Source organism: Oryx dammah, unplaced genomic scaffold, assembly GCF_014754425.2.
Source record: "Oryx dammah isolate SB20612 unplaced genomic scaffold, SCBI_Odam_1.1 HiC_scaffold_3, whole genome shotgun sequence".
Lineage (NCBI taxonomy): Eukaryota > Metazoa > Chordata > Mammalia > Artiodactyla > Bovidae > Oryx > Oryx dammah.
Genome location: NW_024070187.1, coordinates 27882765 through 27898835, shown reverse-complemented (window position 1 = coordinate 27898835; position 16071 = coordinate 27882765).

Genomic DNA, 16071 nt, shown 5'->3' with positions numbered 1-16071 from the left:
CTGCTTTTTAATATGCTCTCTGGGTTTGTCATGTGTGTGCATGCTAGGCTGTTTCCGTCGTGTCTGACTCTTTGTGATCCAATGGACTATAGCCTGCCAGGCTCCATGTCCATGGAATTCTCCAGGCAAGAACACTGGAGTGGGTTCCCATGCCCTCCTCCAGGGGACCTTTCTGACCCAGGGATCGAACCCACATCTCTTATGTCGTCTGCATTGGCAGATGAGTTCTTTACCACTAGCACCACCTGAGAGCTCTCTCTTTTTTAGTCTTGGTGAGAGACACTGTTAAAGAAAGGGACAAATAAACATGAGAAGCACAACATACTACATGCACTTCTTTTGAAGATTCATTTCTGCAAAGATCTGCTTTGTCCTATGTTAATGAAATTCTATTAACCTTGTTTAATTAAACGACTTTTGAAACATTTGACTGTGGAAAGTTCATTCATAAAACATCTACTAGCATTCTCTATTTATGTTTATGAGGGGCACATTTATAGTTGAAATATTGGTACCCTTAACACTGACTTTCTTATATTGAATTTATACTGTCTTGTATTGTTACCTTGCTAACTGACAGCCTTTTGATTCTGTCAGCATTGTTATCTATATAGAAGTGCTTAAGCCATCATGTTAATTTCTTTAGTGTGCTTCTACTATAAAAATGAGTTTAAATCAAAAGATATTTATGAATAAAAATAAACATTGTTATAAACAAAAATTAGCATTGCAATTATTAAAAAAGAACTTTTTCCAAATAAAACTGAGGCATCGAGGCAAACCATTAAGTACGTCCAAATGGATAATACTTTTTAGCTTAAATTTGTTAACACATTTTAGCAAATTTGTTAATTCAAGTTAATATAGTTTAATCTGACTGAATATTAGAAAAAATAAAAATGTAACATTAACAAACCCAGGAGATATATGATTAAAAAGTATATTGAAAATCTGAGATTTAAAGAAAGGGATTTTTTTTTTTTTAATGTTTCGGGGAAGATGACAGCTTTTCACTCTATTTAAAGTAACAATGAAAGCCCCCATAATTTAGCCTCACTTTTACATATTAGACTACAGCCCCTACCACTCCCCTTCTCTTACCTTGCTCCAATCACAGCAGGCTCCTTGTTGCCCCTTGCATAGGCTGGGCCTGCTCCCACCTTCTGGCCTTGGTATACACGTTGTGTCCTGTACCCACAATGCTCTTTTTTCTCCAGTGTATCCACAGATCTCCCTCATCTACTCACATCCCCACTCAGATGGCCCCTTCTCACTGTGGCCTTCTCAGGCCACCATCTTAAAACAGCCCCTGCACTTTCATTCATCTGTTGCTATTTTTCAAACCACTCTCATAAAATCTCTCATATTATATATCTTAGCTGTTTTTTTTTCCTAACACTCTCCACTAAAATATTAGCTGCTGCTGCTAGCAAAGGGCAAATACTCTTTTCCATTTTGTACACTGCTTTATCTTTCTAGACTAGAACAAAACCTGGCATACAGAAGACACTGAATATTTGGTGAATGAATGAAATATTAAAGAAGAATATACATTTAAAAATATTATTCTGATGATTAACTTTTTCATGGTTTTAGCTGCTAACTCCACTTAGGAGGGGATTTAGCAACATCTCCCCCATCTGTTCAACGGGGAATTTGTCCTAGAACCTCTCTCTCTGTGAGTAGTGCCACTGAGTGCCAATGCCAAAGTCAGGAAGACACACTGAATCTCTTTCTTTCTGCTCTCCTGTTTCTAATCATGTGTGGGGAACTCAGTATATCATTGTAAATATTTCCCGTACTGACCCTTTTCTGCTGCTGCTACCATCAGTGGTCATATTTTATTTAGAATTTTATAATAATTTATTTAATGTCTCCTGTATCCCATTCAATCTATTCCACTCTCATCCCTTTAACATGTGTAACAAATATATTATATATCAACAAATATATTATATATCATGGCCATTCCTTCATTAAAATTCTTCCATGGTCTTATATTGTCTATAAAAAGAAGGGGAAAAAGTAAACCATTTTCATACCATGTGAAGTCATTCCTCTATATTTCTGTTCTCTAGTCATAGTGATTTTTGTATGGTTTCCAGACCTTTTCCACTCTGTGTGTTTGCATATACTGTTCCCTCTGCTTAGAAGATCCTTTCCCTTCCATTTAGCCTCATGCTACTTCCTGACTCATACCTAGTAATTATTCTATGACGACTGCTTAGAACTCAGCAATGGTGCACTTTCTCCTCTTACATAACTTTGAAGCACTGTTTGTGCCATTGTAATTTCTGTTTTAGATTCCTCCATTAGGCTGAGAGGCTCTCAAAGACAAGGGACCTATTATACGCTTATTTTTAAATTACTTTTAATTTTATTATCTCTTTCAAAGTTTGGCTCATAATATGGTCAGAAAAATTGAATAGATGAAGAACATTTTAGTGCAAATGAGACTAAATTCACTCATGTCATATTTGTAAACCCTCTGGTTTATTTTTTAAATCCTATATAGACTTTAGTTCCTCTAGTGTACCTTAAATAATATTCATATATCTATGAAAAGTCTTGCCTTCCCCAAAGCTAAACTTTCGAAAATAAAAGCTTTGAAATACATTTTACAATAAAAAAACTCTCTTTTTTCCCCAAATCATAAAAAAGCACATGAGAAAGAGACTGATAGGTTAAATAACTGGTTCAGAATTATATAGCTTAATTTTCTTCATATACTTTAGTTCATTAATAATATAAAAATGTTTTTGGTATAAGCTTCATTTAGCTGCATTACGTATTTCAGGTTTTTATAAGCATGTATCACAAGCTTTCCCCTCAAATATAGCTTCAGTCAGTCATAGGACCTTCGAGTCTGTCTTAATGCCACAGCTACGGTTTCAGGGCAATGCAGTGCTTTGTTTTCTGTGCTCTGTTATGAGACCGCAGGGAACTAGAGTTGTACAAAGAAGATCAATTAAGAGACAGATGATTCCTTCTGATATTGTGGGAACATGGTCTCTACATGATTTTTAATTCTGTTTTTTAATCAGTCTTCAGAGAACATTTCATTTAGATTTATGCATTGTGGCAACCATGAAAATGTGCCACTCAGACCTCCTGGTGTGAAGAGTATAATGGACTGTTGGCCCCAGCTGCTGCCCCTCTGGATCCAACATTGTATTTGTTGCCAAGCCCTGCTTCCCATGGCCTGCTCCCAAGCAGTGACTAAACATACTGCAGGAAAGCTGGCTTCTTGAGCAAGATGCAGGGCTCCTCTAAAGGATGACTTTGGCTTGAGGACTCTGTATGGGCCTGACCAAATCTTTCCCGAAACTATTCTGGACTTTCCTTCCTTCCTCCTCTCATTTCACAGGTATCAGACCTGCACTATGGAATGAAGTCTCCCTCTGCCTTCTTCTGTTCCGTTCCCAACAAATATTTTGTACATTTAATACCCTGTTGGCAGTCATTCCTTAGCAGACCCGGACAATGCATATCTTGATTAGATCTGACTCTTTTTACTGATACAGGAAGGTAGTTATGTAATAGTGGAGAAAAAATATGATAGGAAAATATCTGTAAAATACTTTGCCAGGATAATTCAGTACTTTCAGAGTATTAAGTTATACATTGATCCACTTTTCTTGAATGACTACAATATGCAGGAAATCTTCAAGAGATTTGGAGTCAAATTTTTTAAAAAATCCTACACTTTATTGTCCTTTCCTTCCTGCTTTTATTTTATGTTATGATTCATCAATAATGAACTATCGATAATATCCCTTTGAACATGTTACTGTAACCCAAGCCCACACCTAAGTCCAAGTTGTTCCCCTGCTTGGACTACCTCTTTCTGCTCCTTGCTGCTCACCTAAATATGTTATCTTTCCTAGCCTTTGCCTACTTAACTAATACTTTCCTAAGCAGCCTCTAGTTCGCAGCTCAGATTCTATCAGCTCTGTGAAGCCTTTGGCAATGCTTTAGAGTGATTCAATTACTCTTAGGACTGCTAAGTATCTAGTTTTTACAATAGCAGTTTGGGACTTCCTGGGAGTCCCGTGGCAACAAATCTGCCTGTGAATCCAGGAGACACATGTTCAAGCCCTGGTCCAGGAAGATTTCACATGCCATGGGGAAACTAAGCCAATGGGCCATAACCTCTGAACCCATGAACACAGTTCCTGAAGACCACACACTCTAGAGCCTGGGCTACAGAAAGAAAGAAGCCACTGCAGTGAGAAGCCTGCACTGAGTAGCTCCTGCTCTCCATAACTAGAGAAAGCCCACGCACAGCAGGGAAAGAAAGAAAGCACCAGTACAGCCAAAAATAAATAAAAAATTTAAAATATATAGAAGCAATTTAGTAAAAAAATAACTAAAAGCTAGAGAAAACATGTAGGAATATGGTCTTTGCCATTGAGATTTCATATCATGACTCTTGTTTTTTGTTGTTCCACGATTCTAGATAAAAGTTATTTAAATATATATTTGAATCTGCACTGTGTCTCTCTTCTACACTCCCAATGCAGCTTGTGTCTACCACCAACATAAACATTTTCTGAGCAGAATGTGGGGTTTGAGTGCGCAATCATCTTGCTGTGAGAATCTCAGTTCTCTGATCACTGAAATCGATGTCTTTCATTTCTGAATCCTTGATGTCTAAACTGCCCCTAAATAAATATCTGTTTAATGAATGAAGAAGGTCCAAGTTCATGGGGGAGATACACACATGCAGATAGTTATCATTCATTTAGACAAACTCTTTCAGGGAATATAAATTACTTGTGCAAATAAAGGTACAATATGTCAGAAAAGACATCTCAGCGTCTTGGAAGCAGAGATCTCTAACAGAGATCAGTGGAGTTCAGTGTAAGTGTGTTTTTCTCCCCCAACATCTCATTACTTTAATTATCTTTGATTTATTTTAATAGTCCTTGATTTATTTCAGTGTAACACTATAATGAATTGGGTGAATTAAATTAGGAGTATTTGTGAAAAGAAAGGGCATTTTTGTTGAAAATGTGTACATTCATTTTCTAATCATGTTGGGAGAGGGTTCTATAACTTTTGCTTTGCAAATGGAAAAGTTATCCTACACTAATATGACTATCTGCTTATATTTTGGGTTGAAATTCACAAAATTTAGATTAAGTTTTATAACTAAAAAATTTCCTAAGCCAAAAACCAATCCTTCCCATAAAATGTAAACTGTGAAGGATTCGAAATATATTTATTATATCTATGATGTGCTGCTTTTCCAAGTTTCAGGGTATATTTTATAAAATTTCTATAAAGAAGTGAAACATCAGTATTATAATTTTAGAATAGCATACTTTTACTTTTGAATAGTTTTTTATTTATTTGATACCAGCTTATTTGCTAGTCATGAAAACTAAATATAATTATTTTATATATTATATATATCTATGAGAAGCCTTAGTTATATATAAACACTGTTAAATGTAAAACTAGTAAAAATTTTTACTGTGTCTGTGGCACAGTCATTTTTATAATAATGAACTTTTACTGGAAAGAACTGATGAATCACTAAAGTAATAGTTTCTTGGCCTATGTTAAAAAAAGAATGGCTGCTTATAACTGTAGCATATACTGGGTGAAATTATACATCTGGAAAAGCCCCCAAATACCAAGAAAAGCTGAAGCGTGTGTCGTTCTCTGTATACTCAGTCCTTACTTTGTCCTTTAAAATAAACAAAACAGCAGTGATGATCTGGCAGCTACATCTAGGAAAGACCCTTAGGGTTAAAATGGAAGGTGTGAGCCACCAAAGTGGCTGCTGGGTGGCTATGGCTGAGGCTTCTGGAAAAGTGCAGTCAGAACTTTCCCATCCACTGCTCTGGGACACCAATTCAGATCCCAGCTGACATGGCTAATGGTATTTCGGCCTGTGACAAATCTGATTTATTTGGATGTTCTTCTTCAGCTTCCATAAAGGAACCACTGATGTGGTGACATATTAGTCAGCCCGCCTCTAGAGCAGTTTCTCCTGCTGGTAGCAGAACCTCTGTTCAGCAGGGCTATAAATTTCTTTCAGAACCGATGTCATGTTTCTGTTCTGTGTGAAGACTCTCTTAAGTCCTCTGTCAAGCAAATCCCCAGACATCCATTTTCTCAAAGTCGAGATGTCTGGCTAGACAACAATTTAGTTAATTAAAGAGAACTGCTTCACCAAACGCTGATGGAGTGAGAGAGGAGGGGCTTGGGCTGTGTGAGGAAACACTGGGGCTTGCAATTTTATAATTTAAGTAAAATTAGAACTGAAATGTATCATTAAGTATTATTGCCCCTAATAACATCTAAAGCAGTGTTCTGTTCTTTTCTCCCTCAAAACCTAATTATTGTGCAACCAAAACTGCCTTCTCTGTAGTAGCTTTTCTTAAGAAACAATTTTATTTGTGGAGGTGCTTTCTTTCATGATCACAGTCCATAAATCCCTTTCAGACCACCTGGAGATAAACAGTTAATCACTAGAATCTTTCTCTCTTTTTTTTTTTTTTCCCTGAGTCTCATCATTCTTTTTCCTCCTACCTTCAGCTGAACTGGAACTCCCATCACATTTCACTGTGCATGCTGGTCGCAGCTCAGTAAATATCCGTTCCTTGCCTTTTTTTCTCACCCCTCTAGGCTAATGTAAATTTTATTCTGAATGTTTATTCTCATTTGGCAGTATTTTAGACTAAAATATTAAAGGAAAACAGTGTTAACACCAAAATAAACACTTTGCTTATTCTTTTCAACTGGTAGATTCTGATACAGCTAATTATGGTTATTGTTAAGTAACATGCTCTAGAATAGTGTGTGATGTTTGCTGTGATTTATATTTGAAACCTGCTGTGATTTCCCTTTTCCATATCTTCAATTACTGTTTATTTTTAACTGTGTTTTTACATATACATATATTTAAAATTCAGCAAGTTTTCTTGTGAAAAGTTTACATTATTCCCTTCTTAGGTATGTTGTAACAATAATGCTTTATTTATATTGACAAATATCCATTAGGTATAAACATTCAAGAAAATTATGCTCTGCCACCTTTCATATTTAATTGAATCACAGAAGTTTCCTTTGGCTAATAACCATATTATTTAATTAATATTGTTAGATAAAGCTATTTTTAAATATCTCAGTTTCATCAGAAGTTTAAAAGAAAAAATTAGTATTAATCTGTTTTAGAGTATTTCATCCTAATAGTAGTAGTTTGTTTCTTATGCATGAATAAGCTAGCAAAGCACATATTATAGTACTTGACATATAATAAATAGTAAAAATATTATATTATTAAAAAGCATTTTATAATGTAGATCCATCATGTCTTTATTAGCAATTGTCAATACCTGTTATTCTAATTAACAGCGCATATCTTCCAGACCTACAAATGTATAACCATAACCTCCTCAAACAGGAATGGATAGGTTTCTCTTTGATAGCTTGCTATATTGTACACTTTGGCTGCTTGAGCTGCTCTGATTCAGGGTTAATAATTATAATTATACGTTTAGTAAAGCTGATAACTATACTTCCTCTTAATTTATTTTATACCTTACTAAAAAAGAAGCACAAGCTGGAATCAAGATTGCCGGGAGAAATATCAATCACCTCAGATATGCAGATGACACCACCCTTATGGCAGACAGTGAAGAGGAACTAAGAAGCCTCTTGATGAAAGTAAAAGAGGAGAGTAAAAAAGTTGGCTTAAAGCTCAACATTCAGAGAACGAAGATCATGGCATCCAGTCCCATCACTTCATGGGAAATAGATAGGGAGACAGTGGGAACAGTGTCAGACTTTATTTTGGGGGGCTCCAGAATCACTGAAGATGGTGACTGCAGCCATAAATTAAAAGACGCTTACTCCTTGGAAGAAAAGTTAAGACCAACCTAGATAGCATATTAAAAAGCAGAGATATTACTTTGCCAACAAAGGTCCGTCTAGTCAAGGCTATGATTTTTCCAGTGGTCACGTATGGATGTGAGAGTCAGACTGTGAAGAAAGCTGAGTGCCGAAGAATTGATGCTTTTGAACTGTGGTGTTGGAGAAGACTCTTGAAAGTCCCTTGGACTGCAAGGAGATCCAACCAGTCCATCGTGGAGATCAGTCCTAGATGTTCATTGGAAGGACTGATGCTAAAGCTGAAACTCCAGTACTTTGGCCACCTCATGCAAAGAGTTGACTCATTGGAAAAGACTCTGATACTGGGGGGGATTGGGGGCAGAAGGAGAAGTGGACGACAGAGGATGAGTTGGCTGGATGGCATCACCGACTCAATGGACATGAGTTTGAGTGAACTCCGGGAGTTGGTGGTGGACAGGGAGGCCTGGAGTGCTGTGATTCATGGGGTCTCAAAGAGTCAGACACGACTAAGAGACTGAACTGAACTGAACTGAAATTATGTTACAAACTTTATGATAAAAACAAAAGGGGTTATTTGAAAATGACCAAATGCATGATGTGATATGAATAATATTCAGTTTAAAACTCTGTGCAAGATAATTTCTTTGTTTTAAGATTTATTTATTCTTTGTTTTGGCTGTGTTGGGTCTTCATTGCTGTGTGGGCTTTTCTCTAGTTGTGGCGAGAGTGTGCCACTCTGTAGTTGTAGTGTGTGGGCCTCTCACTGAGGGTGCTTTTCTTATTGTGGGGCACGGGCTCTATGCGTGCGGCTTCTGCAGTTGGTGGCCTGCAGGCTTTAGGGCTCGGGTTCAGTAGTTGTGCCGCACAGGTTTAGTTGCTCTGTGGCATCTTCTTGGACGGGGGAACAAATATGTGTCCCTTGCATTGTAAGGCAGATTTTTAACTCCTGGACCACCAAGGAATCCCAAGGATTCAGCTGCTGAGAAGTTTTACCAAGGTTTGGTATTGTCTTGAGTCTTTTGCATTGCGAGTGGATTCCTTACTCTCTGTAAGCCAGCAGGGAAGCCATTATATATACACATATATGCATATGTACATATATATATATATATATATATATAAATGCTAGTAGTAGTAGTTAGTAGCAGTTTGTTGCTCAGTCGTGTCAACCCCATGGACTGCAGCCTACCAGGCTCCTCCCTCCATGGGATTCTCCAGGCAAGAGTACTGGAGTGGGTTGCCATTTCCTTCTCCAGGAATTAGAATGTTTATATAAATATAGCATTTTATATAAATTTATATATAATGCTATATTTATATAAATATTCTAATAGGTATGTAATGGTATCTCATTGTGGCTTTAGTGTGCATTTTCTAATAACTCATAATGTTGAGTGTCATTTTATATGCTTGTTTGTTATTCTTATAGCTTCTTTTAATGATATCTGGTGTTGATTTTCTCTTATTTTTTAAAAATTAAAATTTTTTTTGTTGACAAATAATTGCTTTACAGAATTTTGTTGTTTTCTGTCAAACCTCAACATGAATCAGCCATAAGTATACATATATCCCCTCCCTTTTGAACCTTCCATTTCCCTCCCCACCCCACCCCTCTAAGTTGATACAGAACCCCTGTTGAGTTTCCTGAGCCATACAGCAAATTCTCCTTGGTTATCTACTTTACATATGGTAGTGTAAGTTTCCGCGTTACTCTTTCCATACATCTCACCCTCTTCTCCCGTCTCCCCATGTCCATAAGTCTATTCTCTATGTCTGTTTCTCCATTGCTGCCCTGTAAATAAATTCTTCAGTACCATTTTTCTAGATTCTTTATATAAGTGTTAGAATATGATACTTATCTTTCTCTTTCTAACTTACATCACTTTGTATAATAGGTTCCAGTCTCATCCACCTCATTAGAACTGACTTAAAGAGATTTTATGCTCGTTTTTAAACTGGATTGACGGTTTTCTTATTGTGTATCACCAAGTATTCTTCATGTATTCTGAACATGTGATTTGAAAATTTTTCTCTCTGTGGGCTATAGTTTCATTCTCTTAAGAGTTTCATTTCTATAGCAAAATATTTAAATTTGATAGTCCAATTTATTATATTTTTATTTTATTTTTGATGCACGTAAAAATTCATCATCAAACCTAAAGTCATATAGATTTTCTCCAGTATTTTATTTTAGATGTTTTACATCCTCATGTATTTACATTTATGTTGATCCATTTTGAGTAAAATTTGTATGAGCTGTGAGGGGTGAGTCTGCTTATTTTATATTATGTTTTGATATGGATGTCCCTCTTGATAAAATGAAAGAAGAGAGTGAAAAATTTGGCTTAAAGTTCAACATTCAGAAAACTAAGATCATGGCATCCGGTCCCAACACTTCATGGCAAATAGATGGGGAAACAGTGGAAACAGTGGCTGAGTTTATTTTTCTGGGCTCCAAAGTCACTGCAGATGGTGACTGCAGCCTTGAAATTAAAAGATGCTTACTCCTTGGAAGGAAAGTTATGACCAACCTAGACAGCATATTGAAAAGCAGAGAGATTACTTTGTCAACGAAGGTCCATCTAGTCAAGGATATGGTTTTTCCAATAGTCATGTATGGATGTGAGAATCGGACTATAAAGAAAGCTGAACACCAGAGCTTCCCTTGTGGCTCAGCTGGTAAAGAATCTCCCTGAAATGTGGGAGACCTAGGTTCAATCCCTGGGTTGGAAAGATTCCCTGGAGAAGGAAAAACAATAGAAATACACAGAAAAGATATAGAAAAGAACAAGATCATAAAGAAAGCTGAGTGCTGAAGAATAGATGCTTTTGAACTGTGGTGTTGGAGGAGACTCTTGAGAGTCCCTTGGACTGCAAGGAGGTCCAACCAGTTCATCCTAAAGGAGATCAGGCCTGGGCGTTCACTGGAAGGACTGATGTTGAAGCTGAAACCCTAATACTTTGGCCACCTGATACAAAGAGCTGACTCATTGGAAAAGACCCTGATGCTGGGAAAGATTGAGGGCGGGCAGAGAAGGGGACAACAGAGGATGAGATGGTTGGATGGCATCACTGACTCGATGGACTAGGTTTGGGTGGACTATGAAAATTGGTGATGGACAAGGGAGCCTGGCATGCTGCGATTCATGGGATCACAAAGAGTTGGACACGACTGAGCAACTGAACTGAACTGATGGATGTCCAAATGTCCCAAGCACTGGCTTAAAAGGCTATATTTTGTTCACTGAGTTAATTTTGAACCTTTGACAAAAATAAATTAATTATAATTGCAGGAGTCAATTTCTGGACTCTATCATGTTATTTTGAATGATCTGTCTATCCCATAATGTCTTGAAGTCATGTAAAGAGGGTTTTTTAACTTTTTCATCTGTTTTGGCTGTGGTTGTTACTTTGATGACCCATATAAATTTTAGATTAAAAATGTCTATATCTACAAAATGCTTGCTTGGATTCTGAATGAGACTGCATTGAATTTACACATCAGATCAGGAGAGAACTGTTATTTTAACAATATAGTGGCTTTCAATTCAAGAATGCTATATATCTTTCTGTTATTTAGATTTGTTATTTGATTTCTTTTATCAGTGTTTTATACTTTTCAGCCTGCCTATCATGTTCATTGTTAATGCAAATGAAAAATGGTACAGTAATTTGGAAAGAATTTGGTGGTTTCTTATGAAGTTAAACATGCATCTATCATAAAAATCCAGTGATTTTGTTCCTATTTATTCAATAAATTAAAAAGCATGTTTATACAAAAATCTGTATGGGAATGTTTATAGAATCTTTGTTCATAATTGCCAAAATCTGGAAGTGACTAAGAGGTTTGCAACCTATGAATGGATATACACAATGTACATTCATACAATGGAATACTACTTAGTAATAAAAGGAATAAAGAAGTGGTTAACATAGAGGAAAGAATAGCTAAGTGAATGATGTGCTGTGCTCTGTCCTTCAGTGGTGTTTGATTCTTTGCAACCCCGTGGACTGCAGCCGGCCAGGCTCATCTACCCATGGAATTTTCCAGGCATGAATACTGGAGCATGTTGCAATGGCAACCACTTAAGGGAAGTAAATGATACTAGATCTTAGTGACTACATATTGAATGCAGTTCCATTTATTTTATACTCTGAAAAGATATAACTATAGAGATGGAAAACAGTTCATTAGTTGTCAAGAATTGACTACATATAGTCAGCACAAGTAAATTTCTAGGATGATGGAACTGTGTTGTCCTTCTCATGGATTACAGTTTTGTGACCAAGGGACTTGCATAACTCAAAGCTATGAGCCATGCCGTGCAGGGCCACTCAACAGATGGGTCAGAGTGGAGAGTTCTGTCAGAATATAGTCCACTGGAGGAGGAAATGGCAACCACTACAGAATTCTTGCCAGTAGAACCCCATGAGCAGTATGAAATGGCAAAAAGATATGACACTGGAAGATGGCCCCCGGGTCAGAAGGTGTCCAATATGCATCTGCCCCATATGTCCAATATGGAAAGAGTGGAGGGCAAATACTAATAAGCCCAGAAAGAATGAAGATGCTGGACCAAAGCAGAAATGACACTCAGCTGTGACTGTATCTGGTGGTAAAAGTGAAGTCCAATGTTGTAAAGAACAATATTGCACAGAAACCTGGAGTGTTAGCTCCATGAATCAAGGTTAGTTGTATGTGGTCAAGCAGGAGATGAAAGAGTGAACATCAACGTCTTAGGAATCAGTAAAATAAAATGGATGGGAATGAATTTAATTCAGATGATTGATTATATTTGATAAATATAATGATTTAACTCAAGACTAAGGACATTATTAACTAAGGACAAGAATACCTTAGAGGAAATGGAGTAGACCTCATAGTCATCAAAAGAGTGTGAAAAGGAATACTTAGGTGCAACCTCATAAAATAATAGAAGGATCTCAGATTGTTTCTAAGGCAAACCATTCAACATCACAGTAATCCAAGTCTATTCCCCAACCATTGATGCTGAAAAAGCTGAAGGTGACCAGTTCTATGAAGACTTACAACACCTAGAATTAAGTCCAAAAAAGGATGTCTTTTTCATTATATGGGATTGGAATGCAAAAATAGGAAGTCAAGAGATACCTGGAATAATGAGCAGATTCCCTTGTGGCTCAACTGGTAAAGAATTCGCCTGCAATGTGGGAGACCTGGGTTTGATCCCTGGGTTGGGAAGATCCCCTGGGGAAGGGAAAGGCTACCCATTCCAGTATTATGGCCTAGAGAATTCCAGGGACTGTATAGTCCATGGGGTGGCAAAGAGCCAAACATGACTGAGTGACTTTCACTTTCACAATTCCTTTCTTTGGCCTTGTAATACAAAATGAAGCAGAGCAAAGGCTAACAGAGTTTTGTCAAGAAAACATACCAATCATACCAAACATCTATGTTGCATATGTTTCCTATGTTTGTAGGAAAAGAATGTTTCCAAGAGACGACTTTACAAGTGGATATCACCAGATGGTAAATACGAAAATCAGATTGATTATATTCTTTGCAGCCAAAGATGGAGAAGTTTTATACAGTCAACAAAAACAAGACCTGGAACTGACTATGCCTCTGATCATGAGCTTCTTATTGATAAATTCAGGCTTAAATTGAAGAAAGTAGAGCAAACCACTAGACCATTTAGGTATGAACTAAATCAAATCCCTTATGATTACACAGTGGAGGTAAGAATAGATTCAAGGGATTAGATCTAGTAAACAGAGTGCCTGAAGAACTATGGAAGGAAGTTCATAAATAGTACCAGAGGCAGCGACCAAAACCATCCCCAAAACAAAAGAATACAAGAAAGGAAATTGGTTGTCTGAGGAGGCTTTACAAACAGCTGAGGAAATAAATAAGAGATGAGAAAGACAAGGGAAAAGGGGAAAGACATATGCAACTGAATGCAGAGTTCCAGAGAAGAACAAGGAGAGATAAGAAAGCTTTCTTAAATGAACAATACAAAGAAATAGAGGAAAACCATAGAATGGGAAAGACTGGAGATATTTTCCCCCAAATTGGAGTTATCAAGGGACATATCATACGTCAGGCATGGGACATCTCAACATATCATGCAAGGATAGGCACAGTAAAGGACAGAAACAGTTAGGACCTAACAGAAGCAGAAGAGATTAAGAAGAGGTGGCAAGAATACACAGAACTATTTAAAAAAAAAAAGTCTTAATGACTTGAATGGTGTGGTCACTCACCTAGACCCAGACATCCTAGAATGTGAAGTCAAGTGGGCCTTAGGAAACATTACTAGGAACAAAGCCAGGGGAGGTGTTGGAATCCAGCTAAGCTATTTAAAAATCATAAAAATTGTGCTGTTAAAGTGCTTCAGTCAATATGCCAGCAGATTTGGAGAACTCAGCAGTGGCCAAAGACTTGCAATGCCAAACAATGGTCAAGATACCATACAAATGTACTCATTTCACAGGCTAGCAAGGTATGCTCAAAATTCTTCAGGCCAAGCTTCAGCAGTACATAAACAGAGAACTTCCAGAAGTACAAGCTGGGTTTTGAGAAGTAGAGGAACAAGAGATCAGACTGCCAACATCTACTGGGTAATGGAGAAAGCGAGGGAGTTCCAGGAAAACACCTATTTATGCTTCAATGACTATATAAAGCCTTTGACTTTGAGGATCACAACAAACTGTGGAAAATTATTAAAGAGATGGGAATATCAGCCCATTTTACCTGTCTTCTGAGAAACCTGTATGCAGGTCAAGAAGCAACAGTTAGAACCGAACATGGAAAAAATGACTGGTTCAAAATTGGGAAAGGAGTATGTCAAGGCTGTATATTGTCACCCTGCTTATTTAACTTTTATGTAGAGTACATCATGTGAAACGCTGGGCTTGAAAAATCCCAAGCTAGAATCACGATTGCTGGGAGAAATAACAACAACCTTAGATATGCAGATAATACCACTCTAATGGCAGAAAGTGAAGAGAAATTAAAGAGCCTTTTTAAAAATAATTAAATTTATTTATTTTTAATTGAAGGATAATTGCTCTAAAAAATTGTGTTGGTTTCTGCCAAACATCAACATGAATCAGCTATTGATAAGGGTGAATGAGTAGAGTGAAAATGCTGGCTTGAACATTGAAAAAAACTAAGATCATGGCATCTGGTGCCATCCCTTCATGGCAAATAGAAGGAGGAAAAGTGGAAACAGTGACAGACTTTATTTTCATGGACTCCAAAATGACTGCAGATGCTGAAGGCAGTCATGAAATTAAAAGATGCTTGCTCCTTGGAAGGAAAGCTATGACAAACCTAGACAAAGTATTAAAAAGCAGGAACATCACTTTGCCAACAAAGGAGTATATAGCCAACATTATAGTTTTTCCAGTAAGTATATACAACTGTGAAAACTGGTCCATAAAGAAGGCTGAGCACCAAAGCATTGATGCTTTCCAACTGTGGTGATGAAGAAGACTCTTGAGAGTACCTTGGACTGCAATGAGATCAACTGGTACATTTTAAAGGAAATTAACCTTGAATATTCACTGGAAGGACTGATGCTGAAGCTGAAGTCCCGATACTTTGGCCACCTGACACGAAGAACTGACTCACTGAAAAATGCCCTGATGCTGGGAAAGACTGAAGCCGAAAGGAGAAGTTGGCAGTAAGAAATTATTGTGCTGTAAGAAACTTCGAGGACACAGGACTAAGTGTATTTATCAAAACCAATAGGTCAATATGCCTCAAAATTAGAAGTTAATTAAATTTTTAAGAAAATAAATCAGGATCTTGGAGGAGCCCAGGACTCTGACAATAAATCTAATTGCAAATGAGTGGCATAATCTCAATGAAAAAGATGGGAAAATGAACTGAAATAAGTAACTTTGGAAAACTGTATTTTGACTGGATACTGTGAGGCTACAGAAAAAAAAAGTCTGTACATATCAAAGACTATACTCCAGATGATAAATTTATTTTCACAGATGTATGAGTTATCAATTCTGAAGCAATTTTATATGTTCACCAGGTTTGACATAAATTGTAAATAATGGGCTCCAGGTAGAGTCACACATGAAAAAAGGGTGAAGTAGGATAAAATGTGCTGAATTAGAGTTGGAGACTTAAGAGTGAACACATACTTATTTTAATATAGATGCTGATAGATAAAACACTTAAATAAATATAGATATGTATGTGTATTT